This window comes from Lontra canadensis, unplaced genomic scaffold, assembly GCF_010015895.1.
Source record: "Lontra canadensis isolate GAN:19392208 unplaced genomic scaffold, GSC_riverotter_1.0 scaffold30, whole genome shotgun sequence".
NCBI classification, from domain to species: domain Eukaryota; kingdom Metazoa; phylum Chordata; class Mammalia; order Carnivora; family Mustelidae; genus Lontra; species Lontra canadensis.
The window spans coordinates 1,022,796-1,043,763 of NW_022631024.1; the positions used below are offsets into that span (position 1 = coordinate 1,022,796).

Below are 20,968 nucleotides of genomic sequence, written 5' to 3' on the forward strand. Positions count from 1 at the left end.
GTAATATCAAAGAATCCTCTAGAATATAGAACTCTACTGGTAAATATGTGCTTTGCTCTGTGTGTTCCTGTCCTTTCTGATAGCCACGTGCTTCTCTTACTCCTGCACTTTTATTCTACAAATTTAGGCATGTATCATGTTCTTGGTGTTCAGTATGACTTCCTATCGTGTGTGGTATACTGGAGTCACGTGAACAAAATAGGGTTTTTCTTCCCCTGGAATTCTGCTGTAATCAAGTTCAGCATGTATAGGATAGTTAATCTCTTCAGAATAATTCCTTGTACCTCCTAGATTATTATGCAAGTTCTAGGACAGAAATGCAGCAAAGAGCAATAGAGTGTGTTTAAAAAGGGGACCAGAACTCCTAGAATTAAAGATTGTAGACCTTGTCATTTAATAGGAAAAAGAAGAAAAATGTGATCAGACCAAAGACCAAATAAGCAGTAAAAATTAGGAAATGTAAGGACTGCAATCTGAAATGGGAGCCAGATGAGTCCTTCTACTTCCAAATGCACCATTGGCATGAATTTAAAAGCACAGCTATGTGGGGCGCCTGGGTGGTGCCATCGGTTAAGCCTCGGACTCTTGGTTTTGGCTCAGGTCATGATCTCAGGGTTGTGAGATCGAGCCCTCCCTAGGCTCTGCACTGGAGGCTTGAGACACTCTTGCTTTGTCTCTCTGTACCCGCCCCTCCGCCCCTCTGCCCCTAACCACTCTCTCTCCCTCTAAAATAAATCTTCAAAAAAATAGTAAGAGGTGCCTGGGTAGCACAGTCGGTTGAGGATTCAACTTCTGGTTTCCGCTCAGGGTCCGGAGATTGAGACCTGAGTCGGGCTCCGCATTCAGCGCTGAGTCTGAGGGACTCCTCTGCCCCTCTCCCACCCCCTGCGTCCTCTCTCCAAAATGAATAAATCCTTGGGGGAAAAAAAAAAAAAACAACACACCTAAAGAGTTGCGAGTCTTTAGAGTGACTTAATGAAAGGCAAAGAAGTTAAAAACAGGTGGGGGAATGAATGCTGTTGGACAAATCGGTGCTTAAGGAAGGATGAGACTGTTAATGCATTAACAAGACAAGGATTTTAATAACTTTCTTACTCTTCTTTCCCTTTATTTCACCCACCCGCCACCCACCTCCCTTCTGGCAACTTCTAGCTCTCTGTATGTAAGAGTCTGGATTTCTTCCTCCCTCTTAGTTCATTTGATTCTTAAAATTCAGTGGGTGAAATTGTCTAGTATTTGTCTTTCTCGGACTTATTTCACTTAGCATTATACCCTCTCGGTCCAACCATGTTGTTGCAAATAGCAAGATTCATTTTTTTTATGACCAGCATTCCATTGTGTATATGCAGCACACTTTATCCATTCATCTGTGCTTGGACATGGGCAGTTTCCGTATCTTGACTACTGTAAATAATGCTGCAATAACCCAGGGGCCCGTATCTCTTTTTGAATTAGTGTTTGTGTTTTCTTTAGGTAAATGCCCAGTAGTGGCATTACTGGATCAGATGGTAATCCTATTAAGGTTTTTCTGCAGAACCTCCATCCAGTTTCCCACAGCGGCTACGCCAATTTGCATTCCCACCAGAAGTTGCACAAGGGTTCGTTTTTCTCCACGTCCTGGCCAGTACTTGTTTCTGGGTTTTTGATTCTAGCCATTCTGACCGTTGTAAGTGGTGGTATTCATTGTGGCTTTGGTTTGCAATTTCCTGATGATTAGTGAGTGAGGTTGTGCATCTTTTCAAGTGTTTCTCAGCCATGTGTATATTTTCGGGAAAATGTCTAATCAGGTCCTCTGCCCAATTTTTAATTTTTTTTTTTGTGGTGTTGAGTTGTGTAAGTTCTTTATTTTAGATATTAATCCCTTATTGGATATATCATTTGCAAATACTTTCTTGCTCTCAGTAAGTTGCCTTGCTCTGTTGGTTTTCTTTGCTATGAAAAAAATCTATTTAGGTGTAGTCCCAATGGTTTAATTTTCTTTCTTTTTGCTTGCCTGCAGAGACCTATCTAGAAAAATGTTTCTACTGCTGATTACTGCCTGTGTTTTCTTCTAGGAGTTTGATGGTTTTAAATCTCACACTTAGGTCTTTAACCCATTTTGAGTTTATTTTTATGCATGGTGTAACAAACAGTCTAGTTCCATTCTTTTGCATATAGCTGTCTCGTTTTCCCAGCACCATTTGTTGAAGAGACTGTCTTTTCCCTGGGGTATGTTCTTGTCTCCTTTGTCATCTACTGGCCATACAAGTGTGTGTGTTTATTTCTGGGTTTTCCATTCTGATCTACGGATGGGTTTTTTGTTTTTTTAAAGATTTTATTTATTTGACAGACAGAGATCACAAGTAGGCAGACAGAGAGGGGGAAGCAGGCTCCCTGCTGAGCAGAGAGCCCGATGCGGGGCTCCATCCCAGGACCCTGAGATCATGACCAGAGCTGAAGGCAGAGGCTTAACCCACTGAGCCACCCAAATGCACCCTGAATGTGTGTTTTGTGCCAGTGCCTTACTGTCTTGATTACTCCAGCTTTGTAGCATACCTTAAAATCTGGGATATTAATAGCTCCAGCTTTGTTCTTTCTCAAGATTGCTTTGGCTATTTGGGGGTCTTTTGTGGTTCCACACAAACTTTAGTATTATTGGTTCGAGCTCAATGAAAAACATGGCCGGTATTTTGATAGGGATTACATTAGATCTGTAGATTGCTTTGGGTCCTTTGGACATTTTAACAATATTGGTTCTTTCAGCCCATGAACATGACCTATCTTTTCATCTGTGTCCACTTCACTTTCGTTGATCAGTGTTTTATGTTTTTTTTATAGTCTTTCACCTTCTTGGTTATGTTTATTTTTAGGTATTGTTTTTGGTGCAATTATAAATGGGATTGTGTTCTTAATTTCTGCTACTTCATTATTGTGTAGAAATTCAACAGATTTCTGCATCTTTTGTATCCTGCAAGCTTACTGAATTCATTTCAGTTCTAATAGTTTCTTGGTGGAGTCGTCAGGGTTTTCTATATATAGTATCATGTCATCTGCAAATCGTGAAATTTTTGCTTCTTACCAATTTGGATTTCTTTTATTTCTATTTCTTGCCTAATTGCTGTGGCTAGGACTTCTAGTACTATGTTGAATAAAAGTGGTGAGAATAGATATCCTTGCCTTGCTCCTAATCTTAGAGGAAAAGTTCTGTTTATCACCATTGAATATGTTATCTGTGGGTTTTTCATATTTGGCCTATATTATGTTGAAGTATGTTCCCTCTAAACCTACTTTGAGAATTTTTATCATGAATGAATGCTGTTTTGCAGCTGCTTTCTCTATGTCTAATGAGGTGATCATATAGTTTTAATCCTTCCTCTTATTTACATATCATGTTGATTTTCAAGCATTGACCCACTCTTTCATCCCTGGAATAAATCCCACTTGATTGTGGTGAATGATTTTTTTTAAATAAATTATTGGATTCTGTTTGCTAATATCTTGTTGAGGATTTTTGCATCTATGTTCATCAGAGGAATGGGGTTATAGTTTCTTTTTTTGTAATATCTCTATCTGGTTTTGGTATCAAGGTAATGATGGCCTCATGGAATGTATTTGGGAGCGTTCTTTCCTCTTTTTTCTTTTTTTAATATCTTGAAAAAAATAACTCCTTAATTGTTTGGTAGAATTCATCTGTGAACCCACCTGGTCCTGGACTTCTGAGATTTTTTTGATTATTTAATTTCATTGCTAATAATTGGTCTGTTCACATTTTCTATTTCTTCCTGATTCTGTTTTGGGTGGTTATATTTCTAGGAATTTATTTCTAGGTTGTCCAGTTTATTGACATTTTTCATAATTTTATGATTCTTTGTATTTGTTGGTTATTTTTCCTCTATTTGATTGAGTCCTCTTTTCTTCTTGAGAAGTCTTGCTAAAGATTTGTCCACTGTTTATCTTAACCTCCCAGTTTCATTTTTCAAGTCTATTATTTTTGCTCTGTTTTGTTTTTTTTTTTAAGATTTTTATGATTTTATGTATTTGACAGAGAGAGAGAGAGTACATGTAGGTGCAGCAGCAGGGAGAGGGAGAAGCAGGCTCCCCACAGAGCAGGGAGTCTGACGTGGGGCTCGATCCCAGGACCTTGGGATCATGACATGAGCCGAAGGCAGACACTTAACCAACTGAGCCACCCAGGTGGCCCTCTGCTCTGTTTTGTTTTGTTAACATTTTATTTATTTATTTGATAGAGACACAGGGGGAGAGGAAGAAGCAGGCTTCCTGCCAAGCAGGGAGCCCAATGTGGAACTCGATCCCAGAACCCTGGAGTGATGACCCGAGCTGAAGGCAGACGCTTAATGACTGAGCCACCCAGGCACTCCTGCTCTGTTCTTTATGTTCTGTTATTTTCTTCCTTCTTCTGACTTTGGGCTTTGCTCTTTTGCTAGCTCCTTTAAGTATGAGGTTAGATTGAGATTTTTCTTGTTGCTTGAGGTAGGCTTATATTGCTATAAACTTCCCTCTTAGAACTGCTTTTACTGCATCCCAAAGATTTTTGAACCACTGTGCTTCCATTTTCATGTGTCTCCATGTATTTTCCTCTTAGATTTCTTTGTTGACCTATTCATTGTCTAGTTGCATGTTGTTCAACCTATTATATATCTGTGTTCTTTCCAGATTTTTTTCTTGTGATTGACTTCTAGTTTCATAACATTCTGATTAGAAAAGATGCATGATAGGATTTCAGTCTAGAATTAAGAGGTATTTTGTGGCCTAACCTGTGTTCTGTTCTGGACAACGATCCACGTGTGCTTGGATGTATTTCACTGTTTTTGGATGGAATGTTCTGAGTGTTAGGTCCGTCTGATGTGTCATTCAAAACCACTGTTTCCTTGTTAATATTCTGTCTGGATGATCTGTCCATAGATGTAAATGGGGTGTTTAAGACCCCTACTACTGTCAACTTCCTGATGTCTGTTAATAGTTGCTCTATGTGTTCAGGTTCTCCCATTAACAAGGGAACTTAGTTATTTATTACCTTTCCTCTTTTGGATAGTTCTCTTTATCATTATGTAGTGTCCTTCTTGGTCTTTTGTTACAGTCTTTGTTTTTTAAAGTCTATTTTGTCTGATATAAATATTGCTACCCCAGCTTTCTTCTTTCTTTTGCTTGGTAAATGCTTTTACATCCGTTTTCTTGCAACCTGCATGTGTCTTTAGGTCTGAAGTGAGTGTCTTACAGGAAACATGTAGATGGGTCTCACTTTTTTATCCATTCAGTCACCCTATGTATTATTTTAGAGAAAGAGTGAGCAGGGGAGAGGCAGAGACAGAGAGAATCTCAAGCAGACCCTGCGTTGAACAGAGCCTGACCAGAACTGGATATCATGGTCCCAAGATCATGACCAGAGCTGAAATCAAGAATAGGACACTCAACTGACTGAGCTAACCAGGTGGCCCACACCCTATGTCTTTAGAGCATTTTATCCATTTATATTTAAAGTAACTATTGATGTGTATTATTGCCATTTTGTTATTTAAGATTTCAGAGAGTGCATGAGTTGGGGAGGGGCAGAGGGGGAGAGACTCCTCAAGCAGACTCCCCACTAAGCATGGAGCCCAATGTGGGGCTCTGTCCCAGGACACCAAGATCATGACCTGAGCCAAAACCAAGAGCTGGTCGCTTAACTGAGCCACCCAGCTTCCCCAGTTTTATGGTTCTTTTTGTAGTTCTTAACTGTTCCTCATTTCTTGCTCTTACTTTGTGGTTTGATGATGGCTTTCTTTAGTGTTCTGCTTGGATTCCTTTATTTCTCATCTTTAACTTGGAGTAGGAGGATCCTGAGCTCACCTCGTCATCCCATGGACATACCAAGGTAACAGCCACAGTTAGTCAGTGAAACTAACTCTGAAAATCACCAGAAGATGAGCAGAGCAGAATTCATGATTGGGAAGGGCAGGGGGTGTGGAGATGCAGTTAGGAACCAAACCCCTAGTGAGACTAACCCCAAATGGGAGAGATACCACAAGCATGGAGAATCAAGAGGATCAGACCATCCTGACTGCCCGAGGTAGGCCGTATTGGTGTAAACTTCCCTCTTAAAACTGCACGAGGGAAGCAAGAGGATCAGACCCCACACCAGGCATCCCAGGCATGGGGGACCCGCACTAGGAAGACAAGTTCTAACATTTGGCTCTGTGGACCAGTGGGGCTTCAATTCAGAGTTTCTACAATCAGCAGGGCTTAATTTCGGGTACTTTAAAAATCAGCAGGCTTAAAACTAGGGGATGCAAGTCCCCGTAATCCCCCACAACTTAAATGTATGGCAGTCACCTGAGCCAAAATCAAGAGTGGTTTGCTTAATGGACAGGCACCCCACATGCAGGGTTTTTAAAGGGTGAAAATTCAGGGTAAGGGTCTCTGGGCCTTAGATCATGCTGATTAGGGATTAAGATTCCTTTCCTCATCTTGTCCCTCCTGGTGACATCCCGTCTGGCTTTGGTGTGACTGGACTGAGGTGGTCCTTCAGCTTCAGCTTCAGTCTGGCCCTGCGAGACGTTCTCAGCAGATTACATTAGCGATGTCCTCTCTAGAGGACAGACAGAAGTTCTTTATTCTGTGACTATTACTATTCTGCAAAATTTTTTTTTCTCCCAAACATGGCACATTATGTTTCTCTCCAGCAGAACAGCATTTCACGAACTTTTGGGGAGGCTACTTTGTTATTTCCTGAGACAATTTTCCAGTTTTCTTTAACAGTACCTAAGGGCTATGGGACTCTGGTCAGAGGGTGCTAAGAGCCATACATTTAAGTTGTGGGGGGATTACGGGGACTGTAATGTCCTCTCCACACGATTCAGCGAACCAAAGGCTAGATTTTGTTTGCATCGGTTTTGTGGGTGTCCGTGTGTTATAGGATTTTTCTCTACTTCTAGATGGTATTACTAAACTTTTTAAGAAGAGCTCTGTTTAACTGGTTTAAAGGCAAGTGTGTGTAAGAACTGAGCATTCCATAACTCAGATAAATGTCTTTCAAGTCCATGTGATCTGGAGAAATATTCGATTATTAAAGCTACTTTGACATTGGTTTCATTAAAATACATGACTTTAGAACTATCAGGATTAAAATTCAAACTTATTTGACCAGCTTAACCAAGAATATGTTTTTTTAAAAAACATACATAGCTTGAGAGACTGACCAACATAAACCTTTTTACGGGTAATCTAAGCATAGTTAAGAACAAGTAAATTTTAAGAATTTTTAGATAAATAGGTTACCAAAGATTTTACAAGCTACAACTTTGAAGTTTTGGTAGGTTCAGTGATAAACCAACTTAAATTAATTGGATCTCTAATTTCTGATCAATAATGAATCAAATACTAAATATAAGTTTATCTGCACTTGGTTTCCTATTACAGGGAAACTAAAGATATTTGGGTCTGTTAAATGTATTTTGTGCTTTTATTAAGCTACTATAAAAACATTTCTAGAAATTGGCCAATTTGCTTCATAATCTAAATTCTGCTGTAACAGTTCAATTGCTTATTACATTTTCACTAGAAACTAAGGTTTCTAAGAATTCAGAATTCTAATAAGTATAAGCAAAACTCCTGGAACTAAGGGAAGCGACTCTGTATGCAAAGAAAGTAAGATGTGGTTTTGGGTAAGAAAAACACGAGGGATAGAAATACATTTTTGTCAAGGGAAAAGCAATCCTAAAAACAGACCAGTTAAAGAAATGTAGGACAAAATCTAAACGTAAAAAAGTTATAGAAAGTTTTTGGAAAAGAATTGAGTCCTCAGAAGATGGAGCTGAATGAATTTTAATATCAAAATATACAGCAGTAGAAAACTAGAATTGGGTTTTTGTTAAAATGACAAAGTTCTTAGATGATGGGCCTACTCTCGACAACCATAAACTAAGGTTTTTATGTGCTCCGAAAAAGTTATGTTTTTTCTTGATCAGGTCTTGCGTTACTTAAGTTGAATCTTATTTTTGACAAACTTCCCAAAATTCAGCTTCTAAATGAAGTCTTGAGTAGGCTTACTCGGTGTGACGAATTACAAGGGAAGCCTTGTCAAATAACTGATGATAAATCATCTTAGGTTAGGTTGTGTGGGTGAATGCTAGAACTGCTCCAGAAACTATACAAAATCCCCAAGTCTTGACAGGTCCTAGTAGAAGATCATGAGCTGTCCTTGTCATTGAAATGTTGTGGGTCACAGAAACGTTTCCTTGTCAACTGCATTATGAACGCTCCCTAGTGCTTGAACAGTGACCCTCTGAATGGTCTTCATGGTCACCATTTTACTCTGATCCTGTTACAACTGTCTCGGCTTCAAGGAGATCCATGGAAAGGACTTTGGACACATACAGGTTTCTGATAATCTTTAAGATCCTAAAACTAAGAATTTCTAGAACTAGTGGGAAAACTGCATTTAAACAACAAGAATTAACAGGGGGCCAGAGAAATTGAAGAAGATTATAGTTTTTAGGACTCTTACTTAAAACCTTATTGTTTCTAAGTTTTGCTCTCCCACATTTAAGGAAGCTTTTTCTCTTAACCTTCTAGTACTTACACAAATTTGGTAAAATTTTCCTTTGTAAACTAATATGAAATCTTTCTCCCTGCCTGATCCTCCAGAATTCAGAAACTTTGCCTGAGTCTCCTTTGATGGCATTTGTTATTTTCACAAGTTCAGTAAGACTCTGTCTCCTTGGTTCTGTTACCAAGGCTTTGACTGGAAGGTCATATTTGAGCGAGACAAGCATGGAGTCAGACATGACCAGACAGCTTTAGGGAACTAGGGTTGACTTTATGGAGCCAAGGAAGCCCGCTGGAAATAACTATCAACCTGCTACCTTGTTGACAGAGCCCCTGGAAGTCTTACCTGGTGAGTCAAAAGTCACTTCTTGGCCGTCTCAAGCCCCAGGATATTTGGGGGACCTTGAGAAGAGACTAAATAACCAAATCTGTACCTATTACAGGTGAAATCAGAGGGCAGGTTTTTGGCTTGGACTCTGGTCTTGAGCGGCTATTAAAAGTTCAGTCTAAAATTCCTTGCACAAAGTTCCAGCAAAATAGATTTTTAAAAAGCTTATATGGTCAATCAGTACTCCTGTTGCACTTACATAATTAGGCCCAGACATTAAAACTGGGCTGCTTTTACCAACAAGTTAGTCTTAATTGGGCTGAGGGTAATTCTGGAAATCCTGTTTTAATAAACTACCTTTGTGGATGTTAAATTCTGATTCTGATTGCCTTTGAATGTTTGCCTCTAAAACTGGGCTGGATCCTGAATTCTTCTAGGTTCCTTGAGCATCTGACTAGGACTCTCTAAGGTTTTTCTATTTCTCTTTTTTGACTAAGATTTTCTACTTGACTTGGACTCACCCTGCCTTCTTCCTTGAAGCCCTATAAACCAGAGCTAGACAATTTCAGGTAAATGTCAGAGACATTGCCACAACAGCCCACATTTAGACCATCTTTAGGCCGGTTGCTGTATGGGCCACTAGGACCACCGGGGGCATTCAGACTGAAGACTGGGGATAGATCTGTCAGCTTGCCACCATCTGCCCTCACTCCAGCTAAAGATGCTTCAAGCCTGACATCTAGAAATTTCTCCTTGGCAGCCCTTGGCACTCAGGTACTGAATTAATAATCTGTTCCAACCAATCACATATTTTTCCTTTGTTTCCATAGAAATGCCTCTTATTATGGGACTGCTTGTACAATATAGGCCTAACTTTGAGAGCCCACCTCTGTTTAACTGAACTTATTCTCAAGACTGGCTGTGTCATGAGACCTGAAACAGACTTCTTCCCGAAGGTCCAGTTAAACTCTGGCTAGGAGGGATTAACGTTGATCCATAATGTTTGTCTGAGGGGGGAAAAAAATCTGTGTCAGAAGGTAGGTCCTTCCCCCTCACTTCTCACCAAACCCTGGGTACTTGTACAGGACTTGATAGTTGGAAACACAAGAGGGATATGCTTATTAAGGAACTTGGTTAGCCCTTTCTGTTGGCAGTTCCAGTGGAATTAGAGAGCTAGTCCCTGACTAAACTACTTATTGGACAACCAGGGAATCAACTCCAGATGGGGATCCCTTGCCTAGTTATCGAGAGGAGAAATCTTGATCTTTACTTCGAAGAACATTTTTACCCTGGTGGGGAATAAGGGCTCATGAACACATGATCAAAAATCATATTACCTTAGGCACGTTGGCCCATGAACCCGCTCAAGCATGAGCAGCCCCACAAAAACCATTCGATTCCATGCCTGCGCCCGGGGTAGTGCTGGACCGGAGAAAGACCTCGGGTTAGATTTTGGCAGAACAAGGAGAGGGCCATGCCAGGTAATTAGCTTCCTGCTGCATTCACATTAATTCTTCAGCAGAAGTGGACCAGCCCCTGAGACAAGAATAGAGAACAAGCCCGTTGCAGCGACAGATTCCTGCTCAAGTCCCTGGAGCAAGAGGGGGGCGGGTTTTCTAGGCTTTGGGGATTAACCAAAATGAGCTTTTCTGCTGGGCTATTCTTTTTGTGACTTACCTGCTCCTGAAATTCGGCAAAATCAGGAATTGAATCACCACCACAGTTAGGCCAGACACCGAATAAGGCTCACAGTCAGGACCAAAACCATTTCTTTCCTCCACTCCGGGCCTCAGTGGCTCTTCCACAGAAAGGAGCTAAACCGGTCCTTGTCCCCACCCCTGTTCACTGAGGAATGGGAGGGAAGCCCTGCAGTCCCCACCACGTAGACCTATGGCTCTGCATGCCTGGGACTGGAGTCACGGAGACCATTTTATAGGTCTTTAAAAATAGTAACAAAGTTGCCTGCCAAACAGCCTGTAGGATGCTGTTCTGCCTGACCTAAGAAATGTCACATGCTGTGTTTGCAAGAAGCAGTTTTGAGTTTTACTTCCGCCTTTTTTTTTTTTTTTTTTTTGACAGATCACAAGTAGGCAGAGGCAGGCAGAGAGAGACAGGAGAAGGAAGCAGGCTCCCTGCTGAGCAGAGAACCCGATGCGGGACTCGATCCCAGGACCCTGAGATCATGACCTGAGCCGAAGGCAGAGGCTTTAACCACTGAGCCACCCAGGCACCCATACTTCCGCTTTTATAGTCCGGAGCCAGACTCACTAACGTAGGCACCTGAGCAGTGGGGCGGTACCAGCTGCTGAAGCTGAAGGACTGACCGCCAGACGGGACTGGAGGGGCCAGAAGGGACAAGATGATCCAGAAAGGAATCCTACCCTGACCCAGTGCCTAATCAGCCATCAGTGGGACTCAAGACCCTGTGGCCCTTACCCTGAATTTTCACCCTTTAAAATCCCCTGCTTTATAAGCTGTTGGGGAGTGGGGGACATTCTCCTGGGCTGGGCCACATCAATAAAAAGCTTGTCTTCACTGCAAAAGCTTGGTGTCTGTTTTTCTTGGCTTGTGGTGCATCAGGTACACAAACTCCCTTGGTTTGGTTACAGGTTTAGTTCTGGAAGAGCCGGGGGGTGGGGCACGGAGCCTTCCTCCTTAAAGACACCCAGCAAGGTAGCAGTTTAAAGAGCATCTGGGGGGGACGCCTGGGTGGCTCAGTTGGTTAAGCAGCTGCCTTCGGCTCAGGTCATGATCCCAGCGTCCTGGGATCGAGTCCCACATCGGGCTCCTTGCTTGGCGGGGAGCCTGCTTCTCCCTCTGCCTCTGCCTGCCTCTCTGTCTGCCTGTGCTTGCTCACTCTCTCTCCCTCTGTCTCTGGCAAATAAATAAATAAAATCTTTAAAAAAAAAAAAAAAAAGAGCATCTGGGGGAGGAATTTAATCTCCGAACACACCGGAAGCAGGGAGACTTCTTTAAGGATAGAAGAGCTGGTGGAAACTAGCTAGTCCTCGATAGGCAGACACCTGTGGGAGCCACTGCCACCAGCTACCGCTGTGTGCCCGCACCGCCCACACCTCCCGCCCCCCGCTCCTGTCCCCATACACCTGCAAGCAGCCCCAGCAAGGACAGGCACCCTCCAAAGGGACTCCTGCCCCGGGCAACAAACCATACACCAGAGCACCTGTAGTCCCTGCAGACAAGCCTTACAGCTGGCAGAGGGAGGGGGGCAGGCATCCGGCCTGATCGCTGGCCTGAAAACCTCTCGGGGGCAGCACAGGGAGCGGGCCCAGCAGATAGGTGGGATGTAATTATTTGCAGTTTAAATAGATATAATTTGCAGTTTAAATACGAAATATAGGGGTACCTGGGTGGCTCCATCCGTGAAGGCCCTGCCTTCGGCTCAGGTCATGATCCCAGGGTTGAGCATGGAGTCCCACAATGGGCTCCTTGCTCAGCGGGGAGCCTGCTTCTCCCTCTTCCTCTGCTGCTCCCCCTGCTTGTGGACGTGTCAGGTCATGGGGAGGTAACAGAGCCCAGAATACAAAGATGAGCCAAGCCAGATGGAGACATCCAATCAGGAAAGCACCTCCCTAACCACCCAAGAATGTGGGCCCTGCCTTTTGGGCGCCAGTTCTGACCAGAGTGATAGGCTAGTTCAAATAACTACTATAGGGTGAATTGTAATTCAATCGGCCACCTGTGTGTGGCCAGGCTCGACCACATGGCCTTTACTCTATAAAAGTTAGTCTGTGAGGCTGGGAGGGGTCGCCTCTTTGCAAGAGACCCTGGCCGGTCAGTTTGATTCCCGATGCTTGGCGCGAAATAAAGCTTTGCTTGACCTTCGCTTTGTATCAATCTCACTCCTTTGACCATGGACCCAACAGGGAAGAACAAAACAAACAGTAACACCATTGAACAGATGCGAGTGGTAGGTGCTGCTTTATGCATCAATCCTCACGCAAACCAGATGAAATAGGTAAGGAGGAAACAAGCCCAGAGAAGATAAAAACAAAAACAAAACAAAAACAAACCTGGCTCAACCTCACACACCTAGACTCTCAGGAGGAATTCAAACCCAGGCGGTCTGGTTCTGAGTTCGTGGCATTAACTGCTATGCTAGGCCCCTCCCTTCATGGACAAGTTGAAATTAACAGACTAGAAAAAGCTGAACAAATAGAACCAGCAACTGGCTCTCTGCAAAGACCAGTAAAGTATATAAATCCCTGGTAAGTTCTGATAAAGGAAAATTTCACCCTTTGACATTTACAGATGCTGCTTCTGGGCTCCCGGAGAAACTGTACCTTAACGTTTACCAAGGTCAGAATGAGCTGGCAAAACCTCAGAGCAGGGGCTCTATTTCTGCCCTGAGGACATATGGTACATCTGCTTTGTTAAAAAATAACCAAAGGAGCATTCTACACATAAAACAGTCCCTCCCTGTCCCCCACCACTCCCTACACACACCCCATAAAATTAAAGTCAATAGGCTTGCATATTCCTAAAAAGATAAGCTGAAGCCTGTAACTTTCTGGAACATTCTTTGTCAGGATGCTTTGTAACTCTTCATGTAAAAAGTGTATATAACCCTCCACCAAATGTTCCTTCCCTGGAGCATTCTCTTCTTTGTGAAGTTTGTATAATCCAGGCAGCTGTCCTAACTTGGGCTCAAATAAAACTCTCTTCCTTTCTCTTTAAAAAAAATTTTTTTAAAGTTTGTTCATTTTGCATCAGCATTTCTTGGCACCATCAGCAGGGTAACCAGGCCACTTGCCTGAGAACAGCTGGGGGTCGTCCTGAACTCAGCACGCAGTACCAGCTGGGCCCCCCGCTATGGTCCTCTGACTTCTCAGAACCTCACAGGTATTATCTGGTGAATTTTCCTGATATCAGACCTCCTTGATTTGAGCTGATGGTCCTTTTATTTGAGCTGTTGAGAGTCACCAGTAATATCGTCAAGGTGGGAATAACCTAGAGGGGTTGGAGTTGAAGGGTGGGTTGGTTTAATTTGGCATTATACTCATGAATATAAGGCTTGAGTAAGTTCTCTGGCTAGAAATAGGAGACTGAATCATTCAGCTCCAAAGAGAAGAGACACGTGCTCCTCCTGGCCCAATGAAGCTTTCAGGTGACGGAAAGCCTAGCAGAAATGTTCTAGGCTATTCCTCGAGACATGTCGGGGTCCTGTAGGAACTTCTCATCTCATAAGGTAATTAGCAATCAGCTCATCTGGGGACACACACACATATTTGATCATCCCGTGCTCTGAGTTCCTTTGATGGTCTTAGATCTCACAGGGAGAGACTGGGACCCGTGAGACTGTACGTATCACAGCAGTCTGGAAGAGACCCTTACGAGCCACGCCCTCTTGATCCACCACACGTAATGCCCTTATTCAAGCCTTATTCTAAAAATAAAAGTGAAACTAAAAGGAATGGGGAACCATGCTTCAAAAGCTAAAGAGCCTCCCATGGGGTACCTGGGGGGCTCGAGCCTCCGACCCTTGATTTCAGCTCAGGTCATGATCTCAGGGTCATGAGATTGAGCCTGGTGTGGGGCTCCATGTCTGACGCCTGGTCTGCTTAGGATTCTTTCTTGTTCTCTCTGCCCCTCCCCACCTGTGCTCTCTCCCCCCAAAATAATGAAAAGCTAAATAGCCCCCCGCAAACCAACAGCTACCCACGGAAAACTCCAGCAGGCATTTTATAGAATACAGATAGAGTTTTTACTTGTAAGCGCTTACTTACGCAGGAAAATATAAGGATAACCTGGGTCTCAGAGGGCCCAAATGGGGCTTCTTTTGACATGTCTGAATTAGTTTTCTTGCATGCACAATTAGAGAAAGGCAGCTAGAAGATTAAGCAACCAGGGGCTGCCTGGGTTGCTCAGTAGGTTAAGCCTCTGCCTTCGACTCAGGTCATAATCTCGGGGTTCTGGGATCAAGCCCTGCATCAGGCTCTCTGCTCAGCAGGGAACCTGTTCCCTCCTCCCCCCACCCCCAGCCTGCCTCTCTGCCTACTTGTGAGCTCTTGTCAAAAAAAAAAAAAAAAAAAAAAAAAAGAAAAAGATTAAGCAACCAGAAATGAGGCCATATTGGTTCATTCAGTGAAACGCACTGGCTTCTGGGGAGGAACAGATGCTCATGGAGGAAATCGGACCCTCATTTGGTGAGTTTGTTGCTGCAGCTTTTGGTGTCTCTGGGTGACACTGGCTGTGTTCTGATCGGAAAGTGTTAAATAATAAATAAGTCCATAAATTATAATGCTATCTTGTAGTTACATGTATTTTAATAAAAGGGGGGTATGGGGACTCGGGGTCTTTAATTCCCTCTCCACAAATACGAGTGAAACAAAGGCAAAGTTTTGTTTGCATCGTGTTTGTGTGTCTGTGTCGATAGGCGTCACACACAGGAGTGATTTTCTCTACCTCCAGGGGCAGTGCTAAAACTAATTTGTAAAGGAGCCCTATTTAATTGGCTTAAAGGCAAGTGCTTATAAAAATTAGGCATTCTAAAACTCAGAAAGATTAAAAACTCAAATGTTTTTCAAGTTCACATCATCTGGGATGAAATTCCTCGCATTCAGACTTTAACGTTACTCTATAACAAAGATGCCTTATGGAAAGGGACCCAATTGATGGTCCAAAGCGATAAAGATGGACAAAACTCTAATAAGACACCTGACCCCCATCCTGATAGAATAATGAAGAAAAGGAGGAAAGCAGGCAGACACTAGAAATCCTCTCGCTCCCCTCCTTTGCTCCCTCCTTCCCCAAACACAACACCAGAACCAAAGCCCAGAGAGAGGAGACAGAGAAGAATAGGAATGTTAGTCCAAACTCTGAATTTGCCCCTGGCTCCCCAGGCCTTAAACAGCCGACCTGAGATTTCCCCAAGGAGCCCCACGTGAAACTGACCGGCCAGGAACAAGCAGCCTTTTAGTGGGCACAGGGCAATGCATTCAGCATGAAAGCTAATTCAAGGTTGGTCTGATTAAAATAGACACGTTTGGGGGTTAACATCAAATATAACAGATAATCAGCTTTTATTCTCCCTGAACTTACTAAATTCATGTTGTGTCTGTTGCAATTTGTCAGCAGAAAGGACTGAAAATGATCGTTGATTTTGTCTGTCTCGTGAAGTTTTTCATGGGTAATTGCTAAGAGCAAATCATTTAAATAAATAAAAACATTTATAGATAAACTTTTAAATAGCTTCCAAATTTTAAGGTTAAATTCATTGGGTATCTAAATCTTTTCCAAATAAGATAAAATACTCAAGCATTAATTACTAAGTATGGGTTTGTCAGTTTAGGTCTTACTACAGAGAAACTAAAGATACTTCCATCTGTGAATAAACATGTTTTATGTTTTCAGAAGTGATACTATGAAAAAATGCATTTCTGAAAATGATGAAATGTTCTCATAAGTTTGCAGATCCAGTACCTGAATGGTGACTACTTAGTTTTCACTGGAGACAGTCTATGAGTTAAAATTCTACATAAATGTAACTGAGACCACGGGAAATAAGGAAAGCAACTCTGCATGTAGGAGATGCGTGAAAAAGGTTTAAGCAATGAGAATACATTTTTGTTGAGGGAAAAAAAAGTAATTTTTGTCCTGAAATAAGACAGAAGGGCTAAAATTAACAAGTCAGGAAATAACAGACATTGGCGAGGATGTGGAAAAAGGGGAACCCTCCTACACTGTTGGTGGGAATGCAAGCTGGTGCAGCCGCTCTGGAAAACAGCATGGATGTTCCTCAAAAGGTTGAAAATAGAGCTACCCTACGACCCAGCAATTGTACTACTGGGTATTTACCCTAAAGATACAAATGTAATGATCCGAAGGGGCACATGTTCCCCAATGTTTATAGCAGCAATGTCCACAGTAGCCAAACTATGGAAAGAGCCTTGATGTCCATGCCTAGATGTCCATCAATTGATGAAAGGATAAAGAAATTGTGGTATGTATACACACACACACACACACACACACACACACACAAAATGGAATATTCTGCAGCCATCAAAACCCCTGAAATCTTGCCAATTGCAACGACGTGGATGGAACCAGAGGGTATTATGCTGAGCGAAATAAGTCAATCAGAGAAAGACAATTATCATATGATCTCCCTGATATGAGGAATTTGAGAGGCAGAGTGGGGGGCTTGGGGGGTAGGGAAGGAAAAAATGAAACAAGATGGGATCGGGAGGGAGACAAACCATAAGAGACTCTTAATCTCACAAAACAAACTGAGGGTTGCTGGGGGAGGGGGGTCAGGAGAGGATGGTGGGGTTATGGACATTGGGGAGGGTATGTGCTATGGTGAGTGCTGTGAAGTGTGTAAGCCTGATGATTCACAGATCTGTACCCCTGGGGCTAATAATACATTATATGTTAATAAAAATAATTAATAAAATAAAGCACAGGCCTAAATAGGATTACAGATTTACAAAACTTTAAAACTTGATTATCTATTTAGCCAAGATGGCAGTAAGAGATTCTAAAGGCAAATTCAGAGGGGTTGCGTAACTGTTAGCAAAACCTAGCTCTTTTATTAAGAAGATTCAATTTTAAGTTCTCCAAGACCTGATAAAAGACAATACATAGAAACCGTTTTTCCAGGTACATTAAAGAAAAACCTTTGTTTACAGTTTCATACTCCAACGAGACCAATGATCTAAGAAAATGCAGTCATTTTAACAGAAAAACCAAACTCCCATTTTATACTGGCATAATTCTGAAATTAAAATTTCATGGGGCGCCTGAGTGGCTCAGTTGGTTAAGCGATTGCTTTCAGCTCAGGCCATGATCGAGTCCCACATCTGCTCCCTGCTCAGCAGGGAGTCTGCTTCTCCCACTGACCTTTCTCCACTCATGCTCTCTCTCTCAAATAAATAAAATCTTTTTTTTTTAAGATTATTTATTTATTTATTTGACAGAGATCACAAGCAGGCAGAGAGGCAGGCAGAGAAAGAGGGGGAAAGCAGGCTCCCCGCTGAGCAGAGAGCCCGACTCGGGCCCGATCCCAGGACCCCGAGACCATGACCCGAGCCAAAGCAGAGGCTTAACCCACTGAGCCACCCAGGTGCCCCTCAAATAAATAAAATCTTAAAATAAAAATTCCATTCCAGAAAGTTTACTTATTTATTTTTAAAGATTATTTTGGGGGAGAGCACACAAGTGTGCACCAGTGGGGTGAGGGACAAAGGGAAGAACCTCAGGCAGGCTCCCTGCTGAGCCAGGACTGGGGATCTCAGTCACTAGCCAAAACCAAGAGTCAGACATTCAACCAACTGAGCCACCCAGCCTACCCAAAAGACGAATTTTTAAAATAATTTATGCAGTCCCTATTTTCCTCCCGGTCATCTCACATGTTGATATAGGCTCATTGAGACAAGGACACCGAGGCGCCTCCTGGATCTGCGTTTTGTTCTGGTGGTGGGCGCGAGGATGGGCTGATCAGAGCCCCCATCAGGAACGAGGGAGTCTCAGCTGTGGGGGGGCGGAGGGCGCCAGCAGACGTTCTCAACTCTCAGAGGCCATCAAGGATTGTCTTGACTGAAGATCTGCCTTGCCAAGGTTGTAGCCTCTTCCCAGGTGGTCCCATCCAGCTGCTTGCACTCCTGTTGTAAGCTGAGGGGGGCCGAACCCCCAGCAAAGAGCTCCAGGCTGACTTGCCCGACTTGTAACTAAACCCAGGCTGTTGGGCCCAACTCGCAGCAAAGCCAAACTCGAGATACTGAGGATAGAGCAAGGAAAGGATTTATTGCAGAGGCAGACAATCCAGGAGTCTGGGAGCACGCCTCAACTCGGCCTCCCGAAGGGAGGACAGTCTGGGCTAGTTAAAGGCAAAGCAAAGAAAAGAAAGTTGGGGTAAGAAGTTTCAGCTGTGCCTAGTAGTCCTGTTAACCCTTTGGTTGCTGGTTCCATTTCCACATAGGCACTTCACGTGTTTTACTTGGATTTTAGGGAACCGCTTGGAAGTGTGGGGTTCTGTGTAACACATTACAATTTTTCCTATTAAAAATGGATATGGAGGGATGACTGGGTGACTCAGCTGGATAAGCGTCTGTCTTCCATTCAGGTCATGATCCCAGGGTCCTGGGATTGAGCCCCGCTTCGGGCTCTCTGCTCAGCTGGGGGTAGGGGGGTGGGGGTCTGCTTCTTCCTCTGCCTCCTGCTCAGCCTGCTTCTGCTTTCTCTTTCAATCTCCATCAAATAAATACAATCTTTTTTTTTTTTTTTAAATGTGTGTCCAGGAGTGCCTGGGTGGCTCAGTGGGTTAAGACTCTGCCTTGGGCTGGGGTCATGAGCTCAGGGACCTGGGATCGAGCCCCACATTGTGTTCTTTGCTCAGCAGGAAGCTTGCTTCCCTTCCTCTCTCTGCCTGCTTCTCTGCCTACTTGTGATCTCTCTCTGTCAAAGAAATAAAATCTTAAAAAAAAAAGTGCATCCATAGATAGACTTGTACATGAATACTCATTGTGTGTTCTTTGTAATAGCCAATTGTCTTCCAGCAGACGAATGGGTAAAAATTTTTAGTATATCCATAAAACAGGACACTATTCAGCAATACAAAGGAACGGACTACTGGTGAGCACCACATGAATGAGCTTTAGAATAACGATGAGAGCTGAAAGTCGTCAAAACAACAAAAAAAGAGTACATACTGTTGACAGCATTGATATAAATCTCTAGAAAATGCAAACTCTGGAGACAGACCATGGATCAGTGGTTGCATGGGACCTGGGTGATGGAGGGGAGGGAGGGATTACAAGGAAAACTTTCCAGCATGAGGGATATACTCACTATCCTGACCATGGTGTATCTCCATAAAAGCTCATCAGATGCTATACTTTAAAAATGTACACTTGGGGGCACCTGGATGGCTCAGTGGGTTAAGCCTCTGCCTTCAGCTCAGGTCATGGTCCCAGGGTCCTGGGATCGGCCCGCCTCGGGCTCTCTGCTCAGCAGGGAGTCTGCTTCCTCCTCTCTCTCTGACTGCCTCTCTGCCTACTTGTGATCTCTCTCTCTCTGTCAAATAAATAAATAAATAAAATCTTAAAAAAAAAAAGTACACTTGGGGGGTGCCTGGGTGGCTCAGTGGGTTAAAGCCTCTGTGTTAGGCTCAGGTCATGATCCCATAATCCCTAGGATTGAGCCCCACATCAGGCTCTCTGCTCAGCAGGGAGCCTGCTTCCCTTCCTCTCTCTCTGCCTACTTGTGATCTCTGTCTGTCAAATGAATAAATAAAATCTTTAAAAATAATAATAATAATAATAATAAAAATGTACAGTCGATTGACAATTATACCTCAAAAAAAAAAAGCCTTATTAAAAATAGGAAATAACTTTCCAGTTAGTGTTTTTCGCATAGAACCTCCAATGGTCATGAACATGATTTTTTATTCCTGACGTTAAGTGGAAAATGCTTCCATGTGGAAGACGGGACTAGTGACCTTGCCACACAAGTTCTCCCAGCCTGGGGGCCCTGTAGGTCCTTATTCTGAACTCTGCAACTCCTGCGGGTGTCTGGGGGCTCCCTGACCCCTAGGTTCTAAAAGCACCTGTACCGGCCTCCCCTTAAGCATTCTGTAGCCTCAAACTTCCTGGTCTCCCCACATCCCTGCTGGGGGATCCCTGCATGGGCTTCCGCTCCATGCTCCGCGCCGACCTGTTTTCTCTGGCTTGCAGACAATCTGAGAAAGCCAACGTGAGCCCCAGGCCTTCTGGAAGAGGCTTTCCAAAGTGGCCCATGTCCTCCTTGTACCCGTGCGAGCCCGACACAGCCGGCTGTTTCTGAGCCGCGCCCCAGCGGGCGGCGGCGGTGGCTGCGATGTGCGCAGTTGGCCACCAGGCGGCGCCAGGCCTCCCGCGCGGTGCACCTGCCCGCGGGACGTGCCGCCCTCCAAGTACATCTCTCCCTACTGCAGCGAGACAAGTCCGGGCAGAGGCATTGAGAGGCCGCCTGTGAGGGGACCGAAGCCGTTCTCTGGGTTCCTCTGGGCACCGGGGCCGATCTGAAAAGATCCATCTGCGATCTCCCCTCCCACCCACCGACGCCCCGCGGCGGCAAAGCCCTTGTTTGGGGCCTCTCCAGGCATCCCCTCTTTGCAGC

At 43.7% G+C, this 20,968-nt stretch overlaps 1 pseudogene; it reads right to left on the bottom strand.

Annotated features, from left to right (window-relative positions):
• LOC116872818 overlaps window positions 1-20,768 on the bottom strand; it is a 34,018-nt pseudogene extending 13,250 nt beyond the window's left edge.
• Between the last annotated feature and the right edge of the window lie 200 nt (window positions 20,769-20,968).